Raw genomic sequence first — 12,054 nt, 5'->3', positions numbered from 1 at the left:
AGATATGCCTCTCGGGCAATGTGTTATGTTCGAGAGATATATTGCCAGTTCTGTGGAGCTGAAAATGTAATCAATTCTCGTCAGCGCATTATGACCCGGTGAATAACAGGTATATTCCCGCGTTTCGGGGTGGTGAAGTCGCCAGAGATCGACCCATCCAATGCTTTCAATTAGCTGTCTCAAAGGGGAGTTTAAGGTGGGAGTGGCGTTAAGGGGTGCATGGAATTTGTCTTTAGTGGGGTCCATTACCATATTAAAGTCGCCTAAGCAGATCACTCCTGCCAATGGGTACTGGTGTGCAAATGTTATGGCAGTCTGCAGAAGATGAAGATTGTTGTGAGGTGGATTGTAGATGGATAGGATGACATAGGGTTTAGAGTCTATTTCTCCGTATATAAATATAAATCTTCCTTCGGAGTCCCTACGGGTAGTGATAGGGTTCCAGCGCAGTGACTTGTGAATAAGCACGGAGACACCTCTGGAGGAGGAGGTGTGAAAGGAGTGGGCAGACCACTGGATCCATGGCTTTGAAAGGGTATCAGCCTTGTCCCTAATGAGATGGGTCTCTTGCAGACTAATAATGTGTGGATTTATTTGTTTGATATATGAGAATACTGTCCTTCGCTTGAGTGTTGTACCGAGTCCCCGAACATTCCAGCTAAGACATTTTAGGGACATTACTACCTGTGTGGATATAGGATTTGGCTATTGTGTTCGTGTCCATGGGGTGAGGTGGGGGGGTTGAGGGGGAGGGTGTTGATGGGTGTGAGGGGAGAGGTTGTGTCAGCGCAGGCTTGTAAAGAACATTAATGGAGAACAGATTACAAACATTTAAACCATTAGTCTCTGACATTACTTAAATTACGGCGTAGATGTCAAAGAACAGCAAAATAGAAAAAAAATGGAAGGAGAGAAGGGAAGAAAAAAAGACAGGAAAAGAAAAAAGAAACAATTTAGCTACAATCTAGCTAGAAGTAGCAGATGTTATATTGTTGGGGGGGTCTCTTGATGGCCTTTAGAAGTTTGAGGTCAACTGTCGGGTTCCAGTAATGATTTAAAGGTGCCGCGGCCGTACTGCACACCGCCCATGGATCATGGGGGTACTGAGAATTTAGGTCATAACAAAGCTCAAAGTTCTGCTACAGCTGTGGTGGGGTCAGTCGTCCTTTGGTGTTACGGGATGCATGTCCAGCCACTCCAGGGCCTCAGTGGGAGATTGGAGGAAGATCGCTTTTCCTTGGGCCACTATTCGCAGGCGAGCTGGGTATGCCATTGAGTAGAGAATGTTTCTTTCTTTAAATTTCCGTTTCACTTCTGTAAAGGTGGCTCTTTGCTTTTGTAGTTCAGCAGAGAAATCGGGGAATATGGAGATTGTTGCATTGTTGTGTTTTAATGGGCCTTTTAGTCTGGCTTGGCGTAATGCGGCGTCCCGGTCCCTGCTATTTAGGATCCTTACTAGGAATGGGCGCGGGGGGGCTCCTGGTTGTGGCGGTTTTGTAGGAACTCGATGGGCTCTCTCCACTGTAAAGTGGATAGAGAAAGCGTCCTCCCCCAATAACGATTTCAGCCAAGTCTCAGCGAATGTTTCCGGGTGGGAGCCCTCTGATTTTTCGGGTAGGCCTATTATGCGTAGGTTATAACGGCGCGAGCGATTTTGTAAGTCGTCTGTTTTGGATTGGCAAAATTCTATTGCCCTTGTTGCTTTTTTAACCGCCGTAGTAAGTGGGCGCAAGGAGTCTTCTGCGTTGGAGACGCAGTCCTCCATTTCCCGCAATCTGTCACGCATATTATGCAAGTCTTGTCTCAACAAGGAGACGTCAGATTTTATCTCCTCTATTTTGTTGGTAAGAGAGGACTTGCAAGTGTTAATTGCATCTAGAAGTTGACGCAGGGTGGGTTCTGAGGTTTGCCCAGTTTCGTCTACCGGGTCTTTCATCTGAGCGGGTTGCGTTACTCGCGGGGAGTGATCAGAGGTTTCGATGCGGGAAAATTCTTTTAGCTTTTCCGCGGCGGTGCCGCTTTTAGCGCGTGTACTCATGATAGAATTCGTTAGTTTAGCGTAGCGAGTTATGGAGGTTAGCTCTGAGTAATAAGGAGTACAGGTCCGTATATTGGTATTGTTACAATAACTGTTAAGAAGCGGGGGTCCGGCAGTCCGGACTATGGTTGCACCGGATTATCTTTGGCCTTGAACTGATCACGGTAGAGGGGACGAGAGGCCGCGCCAGTTAAACGCGGTGGTCCGTCGGCCGTAGGGCACAGCAGACCGCCCTTGCTGAATCAATTTAAGGTCGGGGGTAGGTCAGTACCTACTGTAGGGCCCCTTATTTGTTAGTCCAGCTCAGTCCTTTTATAGATATACGTTGGGGTGGTCAGCCCCTCGGCTGTCCCAGGAGATAAACTGGCCTTGTTATCGGATATTTGGCTAAGGTTTGTGGTTGTGGGGGTCGGGTTTAAGGAGGACGCAGCGCCTCCAGAGATGTCGGGTGCCGCAGTCCGGTGGTGGTTGGGCGATCCGAAGGTGAGTAGCTGGAGTGCGGTCAGTGTGCTGTGGGGCGCTGGGCGTCACGGCCAGGTGGCGGCAGGAGGTTGCAGGACGGAGGGGCAGGGAGGCTGCGACCTCCGTCGAACCCTGCAGCAGCGGCACGGTCGCAGAGGTGATCTGTGTCTCCCCTCCGAGGAGTCAGATGTTCAGCGGCGGCGCGGCGGCCCCGAAGCAGCGGGGAGCTGCAGAGGTATTTCCTGTCTCCCTTCCGGGGAGCCAGGTGTTCGGCGGCGGCGGCGCGGCGGGCAGCCGCGGAGTTGTTCTCTATCTCCCTTCCTGGGAGGCAGGTGTTCGGCGGCGGCCCGCCACAGAGGTGTTCCCTGTCTCCCTTCTGGGGAGCCAGGTGTTCGGCGGCGGCGGCGGCTCCGAGAAGAGCCAGGGAGGACAGTCAGTCCCGCGGCGGGTTCAGCAGGGATCGGGTGCCTCTCGTCGGGGAGTGGGCAGCGATCTTCAGCCCGCAGGATCAGGTCCGGACCGATGCGAATGGCCGGAGGTCGCAGGTAAGCGGCGACAGGGCGGCCGGAGCCGGCAAATGGACCGCGGCTTCCACCCGGGTCCTGCGGCGGCAGTTCAGCTTTAAGGGTGGAGGAAGCGGGGTGTTTTCTCCCTTCAGGAGCGGTTCAGCGGCTTCAGTAGGGGGGGGGTCGCCCCCACCCGAGCTCCGGTCAGACGTGGGCCGCCGCGGCCCAGAGACAGTAGGGAAGGGGCCCAGTGAGAGTAAAGTGGCAGAGCCAGCCACGAGTCCCGGAGTGGTCCTTCGCCGGGTGGTTGTTGGGAGGGCACTGATCGCGAAAGTCCCAGGACGGCCAGTCGGCAAGATAAGTCAGTGAGCTAGGCAGTAAGCAAAGCGCGGGAAGGTGGCAGGGCGTTGGCGCCGTCCCCCTCCCGCTCCGGTCCACGGTCCTATTATGGATGTCAGGAGGTCGTAATCGCTCTCAACCGCGGTCCAGCTTGTTAATTAGGGGTTAGGAGCCCGTTGGAGTTCTTTTAAATGTTCGGTTTCTGGTAAGGCCAGGATTTTGTGCGGATTTTAGTATTCCCCCTGGGGAGCTCTCCTCACATGCGACTCTCCATGTCGGTCGCTGGCCACGCCCCCGAACATGGTTAATTTGGTACATTTTCTATTGATATGTTATAGTTTTGACTTGTGAGCTTGCGGAGCTCATTCGCATGTGTATGCCATTTTGTTCCATGAAAAACACACCATTTTCTGTGTATTTTTTTTGGTTTGTATTGACTGCGCAAAAAACCCCCACAAGGCCTAATCTATGTCGCTTTTTTAAAACTTTTTTTTTCACGCTGTCTCCTAGCAACGTGTAAAAAAAAAACAAAAAAAAAAAAAACCCCGAAACACATGTTTGTTTTTGTTTCCACCTCTCCCATAGACATTCATGGGCTATTTTGGTGTGTGAATGCGGACCAAGATAGGACATGCTGCAATGTATTTTTTTTGTTTTTTTTTTACGCCTGAATACACCATTGCAATGGTGTTGTATAGTGTCTGTATTGGGTCCGTAATAATGCTTGCAGAAAATACATCATATGAATGAACCCCAAGAGCCATTGAAAGAGCCACTTCCGGCTGACACAGTATAGAGAGGAGAACAGGGGCGTGAGCTCCTGGGTCACACAAGGTGACAAACCCCTCTTGGTGGCCACGTTTGTTACCTACAAACATTTTAAGTAATGGATATAACGTATGCCAGCCGTACACATCATGTAGCTGTTGATGGCTCAAAGTATTAAATGGCTTCTGTCAGTAACTTTGCTGATGTAAAACTGCTGACCGTGTTATGTCGGGGCAGTAAAGCGGGGTGTAATGATACCTGTGAGCACTTCTATCAGTTACAATGCAGTTTTAATGGCCGGATCACTGCTCCACGAAGTGCTGTGAGGTGGGGCCTTCTCTCTAAAGTGCTCTCTGCTCTGTACGTTGAGCTGCTCCACAGCTCTGACTGCTGTAGCTTTCTCCTAGTTCTCCCTTTTTTAAGTGTATGTCTAGACAAAGTAGAATATTTCTCTTGTGCATTTTGCTGTACTGATTTACTGCAGGTTTTACACCTAGTACATTGAAGGTGTGAAAATCCACCGCCTGCTAATTTCTTGGAGCGTAAGTGTCCGCAACCAGTGGATGAGATTTGTAAATATTTCACTCACTTGCCTTGTACTGAATGCATTGTGGATTTGTGCCACATGTGAATTCAACCTACGTTTGTTAGAACCCAACATGCCCAATTATTCTCCACCCCCCAACAGTATCTTCTGTGAAATGTTGAACTGCCTCCATACACATAGACTGTTGGCCGATCCTGCCAGAGGTGGCAGGTTCTTCTGACCTATAGAGGGATTGTCTATGAGATAAGAATGTCAGTCTGTAGAACCATAGTAAAAAGAAACTGTCACTACATGTTCTTCCCTTCACCCCGGTGTCTTTTTAAGGCCAGGCTCATATGGCCGTATACATAAAATATTGCTTGAGTCACGCAGCGTTTTAGCGCTGTGGAGCTGGCCTGCCGCCGCGTATGCCAGCGTTACTGTATTGCACATGACTGTGTATCTCACGCACGCTGTCATGCGCAATCTGACTTGTTTCCTTTCTTGTTTAAATTTTCTGCTCTGTTGCTTTGCAGTGGTGCATATCTGTATATATCACTCATACGCAATGTAATTGCGTATCGGTGGCGTTGATTTATGCGCCCATAGAGAACAATGGGCTCTCTCGTGTGTAATAAGTGACAAAATAGAACTTGCTGCATTCTTTGTTGTGCTCACGTTACGCAATTCTTACCCGCAGATGAGAGCGAGCCAACTTAAGGTAATGTATTTCATTGCCTGCGAATTGCCGCATATCACACGTGCGTACACCATAATACGCTCGAATGAGCACAGCCTTACACCTTTAACTGTGAAACTCAGTAATATTACATTATTCTCTCACTCCGTTGTATCTGAATGTTTCAGTTTTGTGCTAACAATCCCAGGACAAAGCGCTGTATATTTACTGTACTTGGACCTCGAGAGGTTAATCCTCATTCTTATTATTCTGGCCCTGTGCTGTCTGTAAGATCAGGTAATCGCACAAGTGATTTATGTATTCTCAAAAAGAAGCCAAAAACAGTTCTTGCCATCATGCAAAATGTAAAAATGTTTCTCTTAATTAGGTAGAAAAAGTGGAATATCTCCAAAGAAAACCAAGTATTTGAGCCCCATGCAACAGAAACTGAATGAAGTGTATGAAGCAGTAAAGAATTACACAGATAAACGTGGCAGACGTCTCAGCGCCATCTTCCTGCGTCTTCCCTCCCGCTCTGAGCTCCCAGACTACTATGTGACCATCAAGAAACCCATCGACATGGAAAAGATTAGGAGTCACATAATGGCCAACAAGTACCAGGATATCGATGCCATGTGTGAGGACTTTGTCATCATGTTTAATAACGCCTGCACTTACAATGAACCCGAATCCCTCATTTATAAGGATGCCTTGGTCCTTCATAAGGTGTTACTGGAGACCCGCAGAGATATCGAAGGAGATGAGGATTCTCATGTCCCTAATGTAACTTTGCTCATTCAGGAGTTAATACACAACCTGTTTGTGTCCATGATGAGCCATCAAGATGACGAAGGAAGATGTTATAGCGATTCTCTGGCTGAAATTCCTGCAGTTGACCCCAAGTTTCCAAAGAGACCTCCATTGACTTTTGAGATTATTCGAAAGAATGTGGAAAATAATCGTTACCGAAGACTTGACCTTTTCCAGGAGCACATGTTCGAGGTTCTGGAGAGAGCGCGCAGAATGAATCGGTAATGTTACCACAGTTCTTACTTAGGAGCATATTTCTTCCTTAGGCGAATACATATTTTAAGGTAGTAGCCTTACAAAAGCCGGTTGTCCAAATGCCTTTTCATTATCTGTTTAATGGTGCATTCAGACAACCATATATCGGCCTGGTTTTCACACTCAGCCGATATACGGCGTCTCTCTCTGCAGGGGGAGGAGGCTGGAAGAGCCGAGAGCAGTGCTCTGAGCTCCCGCCCCCTCTCTGCCTCCTCTCCGTCCCTCTGCACTATTTGCAATGAGAGAAGGCGAAACGGGGGCGGGGATAAGTTCCGTGAATTAGCCCCGCCCCCGTCCCGCCTCTCCTCGCTCCTAGCTGCCAAAGGTAGTCAAGAGCTTTGAGCAGTGACAGTGGGCCCTGGTCACGTGATCCCCATTGTCCACTGGTATGAAACGTTAGCGATCTACCTTAGGCCAGTCGCAGAAAAACAATTCTCCATGCTTCCTTATTTTCATATTACCCAGAGACGCACCGAGGACCTTATAAGTCTCCTCACTCACCTTCTGTATTAGTGTATCTTGACGCCACCTGGAAGTCCTGGTGGAGTCAAGATTGACAGGGGGTGACGCGCCCTGTACCTTATTGGCTGCACAGCTCGTTAAGCGCCAGTTCCTGGCAGCCCACTAAAGTTTATCTTAAAAATGCAAACAGCAGCCAACGACACTTTACCTTTTAAATTCTGACAGCAGACTCTGCTGCAGCCACGCTGCCCCATGTGCAAGGGAAACGGAGAGCGGGGTATGCAGCAGGGATTTCACAGCAGCATGCGCCGCCCCCACCCCCCACCCCGTCACTTTAAACTAGCCCCGGACTGAACACCGGCGGGGCACAGCACCCCATGTCAGTTGTATGTCAGCTTGCCGTTGGGAGCAGCCGGCCGCTCCCTCCCTTGTCACTAACGTCTGCGCCCGGGAGCAGGGACACAACAGTGGCGAGAGCACACGCAGAGAGCCTGCGTACGGCCTCCCTGCATTGCCAGGATGTCGGAGCAGACTACGACGGCGGCAGACAGTGAGGGAGCGGAGGCCGTGGTGGGTTCCACAGAGGAAAGGCAACGGGAAGGCTCTGGGGAAGGCTGTAGGAGCACTGGGTCACAGTGAGGGGGACGGGGCTGTGGGTAGGACTACAGCGTGTGCATTGATTTTAGCCAACCCCCGCTGCTTTAGGGTGAGGATTGTTTGTCTTCTTAGGCTTATATTACTTGCTGAAAATGCTGCCATGTTACAGCTGTAAAATGGCAGCATTTACAGCTCATAATAGTGGAGAAGTACGCTTCATCCTTAACCTACAGGGACACCTAAAATCAATCTACACGCTGCTAGGACCTTTGTGCCTTGACCCTATCGGGAGCTGGGGGTGCGAGAGGGGCGTTCCTCCTGTCAAACCCCTAGCTTCCGGTGGCTTCAAAAAACACTAATACCTTCACCTTCTAGGTGTCTCCTTAAGGAGTGATATTACCCCTAACGACCCACATCATAGGCCTCTTACTAGTCAAGCATCCTACTGCACACTGATGAGGGGCAAAATCCCTGAAACAGCTGTCTGTGTATGGATTCTGACTTGGTTTACAATTCCCAATCATTTCTCTACAGACCTTTATGAAGAGTAGGGCATTGATTTGCAGGAATGCTGCCCATCCAATAGGTGGCGCTGCAGAGGTATTGTTCCATTTCCCTTATTTGCATATTGCTAGACAGTTTTGATATATGGAACTGATACTTGTGGTCTTCTGGCCTGCATACAGGTCTACAGAGACCCTCCAGAGTCTATCTCTGTCCATCATCTTATGTTTTTCCATGATTAGACGTGTTTGGCTTATACGCCAGGAAACGCCCATGATGTATACATTTTACTTTTTAAGGGGGACCCAACTGAGGGTTTTTAAGCTTATGGCAAAGGCTGTGGTTGGATTGGTTACAATTTAACCCCAGTGGGTCCCTGAGCCCCCAAAATTTTCATTCGCATTATATTCTGATTCTGGACACTTCCTTTAAGGATACTTTTGCACGGGACGACTGTGAGGTACTTATCCCCTTTACCCAATAGGACGTACATGTATGCCCTTCAGGTGTGGGGTTTGTATGGATCAGGAGCCACCATGGCTACTTGTTGCACCCTGTGTGGAAGACTCCCTGTTGTGTCTTCTGTACTCAGTTGGACATTCTTGTCCAGTCTTCAGTCTTTTTCAGTTAGTCTGTTGTGTAGACATGAGGACACGGACAATATTAGCGCCCCCATCATAGACTGAACCCCCAAACACTTGTAACTGAGGGACAGGAGAAGCCTTTATGACATCACTATAGGTAGAGCTGTATGTTCTCAGCTCTCCATATGGAGCCCCCTATAGCTCCTGTCCCGCAGCAGCTGCCGCCGTGTCACTGGGAGAGGATTCACATTATTATATACTTCTAGAATAAGGGGCGGCAGCGATCACTCTCATCATGACCGCTGTGTAAGGAGAAATCTAGACAAAAGACAAACACCACCATGTCGATTTTATAGAATTTTTTATTAGAATAGAAATAAGCAACATTGTAATGAAATATTACTGGCCCTTTTAAATGATGCAAGGATCACAGTGACTCTCAGGTCGGCCCGGTGGAGACCACAGAACTTGCTGCGGTCCTTCTGAGCAGTCCACCATTGTCCTGAGATGAGAGCCGCCGGACCCAAAGATCCAGAGGAAGGCGAAAAAACCCCCCGGAGAGTTCTACCTCAGGAGGGCAAAAAAATTCCTTCCTGACCCCAGATGTGGCGATCGGTTATCACCCTGGATCCAATCTGTCCTGCTGCTTATTGCTGTATGTATGTGTATATATATGTAATTATAGGTGCAGGAAAGCTGCTACTATAAACAGATATATATCCTGCTTCTAAGAGCCTACAATCTAAAGTATTATAGAAACCCCTCCCCACCCCGCCAGCTGCCATTGGGGCGCCCAGGGCCCCTCACCACCCCGCCAGCTACCAATGGGGCGCCCAGGGCCCCTCACCACCCCGTCAGCTGCCATTGGGGCGCCCAGGGCCCCTCACCACCCCGCCAGCTGCCATTGGGGCGCCCAGGGCCCCTCACCACCCCGCCAGCTGCCTTTGGGGCGCCCAGGGCCCCTCACCACCCCGCCAGCTGCCTTTGGGGCGCCCAGGGCCCCTCACCACCCCGCCAGCTGCCTTTGGGGCGCCCAGGGCCCCTCACCACCCCGCCAGCTGCGTTTGGGGCGCCCAGGGCCCCTCACCACCCGGCCAGCTGCCTTTGGGGCGCCCAGGGCCCCTCACCACCCGGCCAGCTGCCTTTGGGGCGCCCAAGGCCCCTCACCACCCCGCCAGCTGCCTTCGGGGCGCCCAGGGCCCCTCACCACCCCCCCAGCTGCCTTCGGGGCGCCCAGGGCCCCTCACCACCCCCCCAGCTGCCTTTGGGGCGCCCAGGGCCCCTCACCACCCCGCCAGCTGCCTTTGGGGCGCCCAGGGCCCCTCACCACCCCGCCAGCTGCCTTTGGGGCGCCCAGGGCCCCTCACCACCCCGCCAGCTGCCTTTGGGGCGCCCAGGGCCCCTCACCACCCTGCCAGCTGCCTTTGGGGCGCCCAGGGCCCCTCACCACCCCGCCAGCTGCCTTTGGGGCACCCAGGGCCCCTCACCACCCCGCCAGCTGCCCTTGGGGCGTCCAGGGCCCCTCACCACCCCGCCAGCTGCCATTGGGGCGCCCAGGGCCCCTCAGGGCCCCTCACCACCCCGCCAGCTGCCTTTGGGGCGCCCAGGGCCCCTCACCACCCCGCCAGCTGCCTTTGGGGCGCCCAGGGCCCCTCACCACCCCGCCAGCTGCCTTTGGGGCGCCCAGGGCCCCTCACCACCCCGCCAGTTGCCTTTGGGGCGCCCAGGGCCCCTCACCACCCCGCCAGCTGCCCTTGGGGCGCCCAGGGCCCCTCACCACCCCGCCAGCTGCCTTTGGTGCGCCAAGGGCCCCTCACCACCCCGCCAGCTGCCTTTGGGGCGCCCAGGGCCCCTCACCACCCCGCCAGCTGCCTTTGGGGCGCCCAGGGCCCCTCACAACCCCGCCAGCTGCCTTTGGGGCGCCCAGGGCCCCTCACCACCCCCCAGCTGCCTTTGGGGCGCCCAGGGCCCCTCACCGCCCCGCCAGCTGCTTTTGGGGTGCCCAGGGCCCCTCACAACCCCGCCAGCTGCCTTTGGGGCGCCCAGGGCCCCTCACCACCCCCCAGCTGCCTTTGGGGCGCCCAGGGCCCCTCACTACCCCCCAGCTGCCTTTGGGGCACCCAGGGCACCTCACCGCCCCGCCAGCTGCCTTTGGGGCGCCCAGGGCCCCTTACCACCCCGCCAGCTGCCTTTGGGGCGCCCAGGGCCCCTCACCACCCCGCCAGCTGCCTTTGGGGCGCCCAGGGCCCCTCACCACCCCGGCAGTTGCCTTTGGGGCGCCCAGGGCCCCTCACCACCCCCCAAGTGCCTTTGGGGCGCCCAGGGCCCCTCACCACCCCGCCAGCTGCCTTTGGGGCGCCCAGGGCCCCTCACCACCCCGCCAGCTGCCTTTGGGGCGTCCAAGGCCGCTCACCACCCCGCCAGCTGCCATTGGGGCGCCCAGGGCCCCTCAGGGCCCCTCACCACCCCGACAGCTGCCTTTGGGGCGCCCAGGGCCCCTCACCACCCCGCCAGCTGCCTTTGGGGCGCCCAGGGCCCCTCACCACCCCGCCAGCTGCCTTTGGGGCGCCAAGGGCCTCTCACCACCCCGCCAGCTGCCTTTGGGGCGCCCAGGGCCCCTCACCACCCCGCCAGCTTCCTTTGGGGCGCCCAGGGCCCCTCACCACCCTGCCAGCTGCCTTTGGGGCGCCCAGGGCCCCTTAGGGCCCCTCATCACCCCGCCAGCTGCCTTTGGGGCGCCCAGGGTCCCTCACCACCCGCCAGCTGCCTTTGGGGCGCCCAGGGCCCCTCACCACCCCGCCAGCTGCCTTTGGGGCGCCCAGGGCCCCTCACCACCCCGCCAGCTGCCTTTGGGGCGTCCAGGGCCCCTCACCACCCCGCCAGCTGCCATTGGGGCGCCCAGGGCCCCTCAGGGCCCCTCACCACCCCGCCAGCTGCCTTTGGGGCGCCCAGGGCCCCTCACCACCCCGCCAGCTGCCTTTGGGGCGCCCAGGGCCCCTCACCCCCCCGCCAGCTGCCTTTGGGGCGCCCAGGGCCCCTCACCACCCCGCCAGTTGCCTTTGGGGCGCCCAGGGCCCCTCACCACCCCGCCAGCTGCCCTTGGGGCGCCCAGGGCCCCTCACCACCCCGCCAGCTGCCTTTGGGGCGCCCAGGGCCCCTCACCACCCCGCCAGCTGCCTTTGGGGCGCCCAAGGCCCCTCACCACCCCGCCAGCTGCCTTTGGGGCGCCCAGGGCCCCTCACCACCCCGCCAGCTGCCTTTGGGGCGCCCAGGGCCCCTCACAACCCCGCCAGCTGCCTTTGGGGCGCCCAGGGCCCCTCACCACCCCCCAGCTGCCTTTGGGGGCGCCCAGGGCCCCTCACCGCCCCGCCAGCTGCTTTTGGGGCGCCCAGGGCCCCTCAGGGCCCCTCACCACCCCGACAGCTGCCTTTGGGGCGCCCAGGGCCCCTCACCACCCCGCCAGCTGCCTTTGGGGCGCCCAGGGCCCCTCACCACCCCGCCAGCTGCCTTTGGGGCGCCCAGGG

At 55.3% G+C, this 12,054-nt stretch overlaps 1 pseudogene; it reads left to right on the top strand.

Annotated features, from left to right (window-relative positions):
- Positions 1-2,479: 2,479 nt before the first annotated feature.
- LOC136620186 (protein polybromo-1-like) overlaps positions 2,480-12,054 on the top strand; it is a 62,019-nt pseudogene continuing 52,444 nt past the window's right edge.

The sequence above is a fragment of the Eleutherodactylus coqui genome, chromosome 3 (assembly GCF_035609145.1).
Source record: "Eleutherodactylus coqui strain aEleCoq1 chromosome 3, aEleCoq1.hap1, whole genome shotgun sequence".
Lineage (NCBI taxonomy): Eukaryota > Metazoa > Chordata > Amphibia > Anura > Eleutherodactylidae > Eleutherodactylus > Eleutherodactylus coqui.
This window is presented reverse-complemented; position numbering and strand designations above follow the sequence as displayed.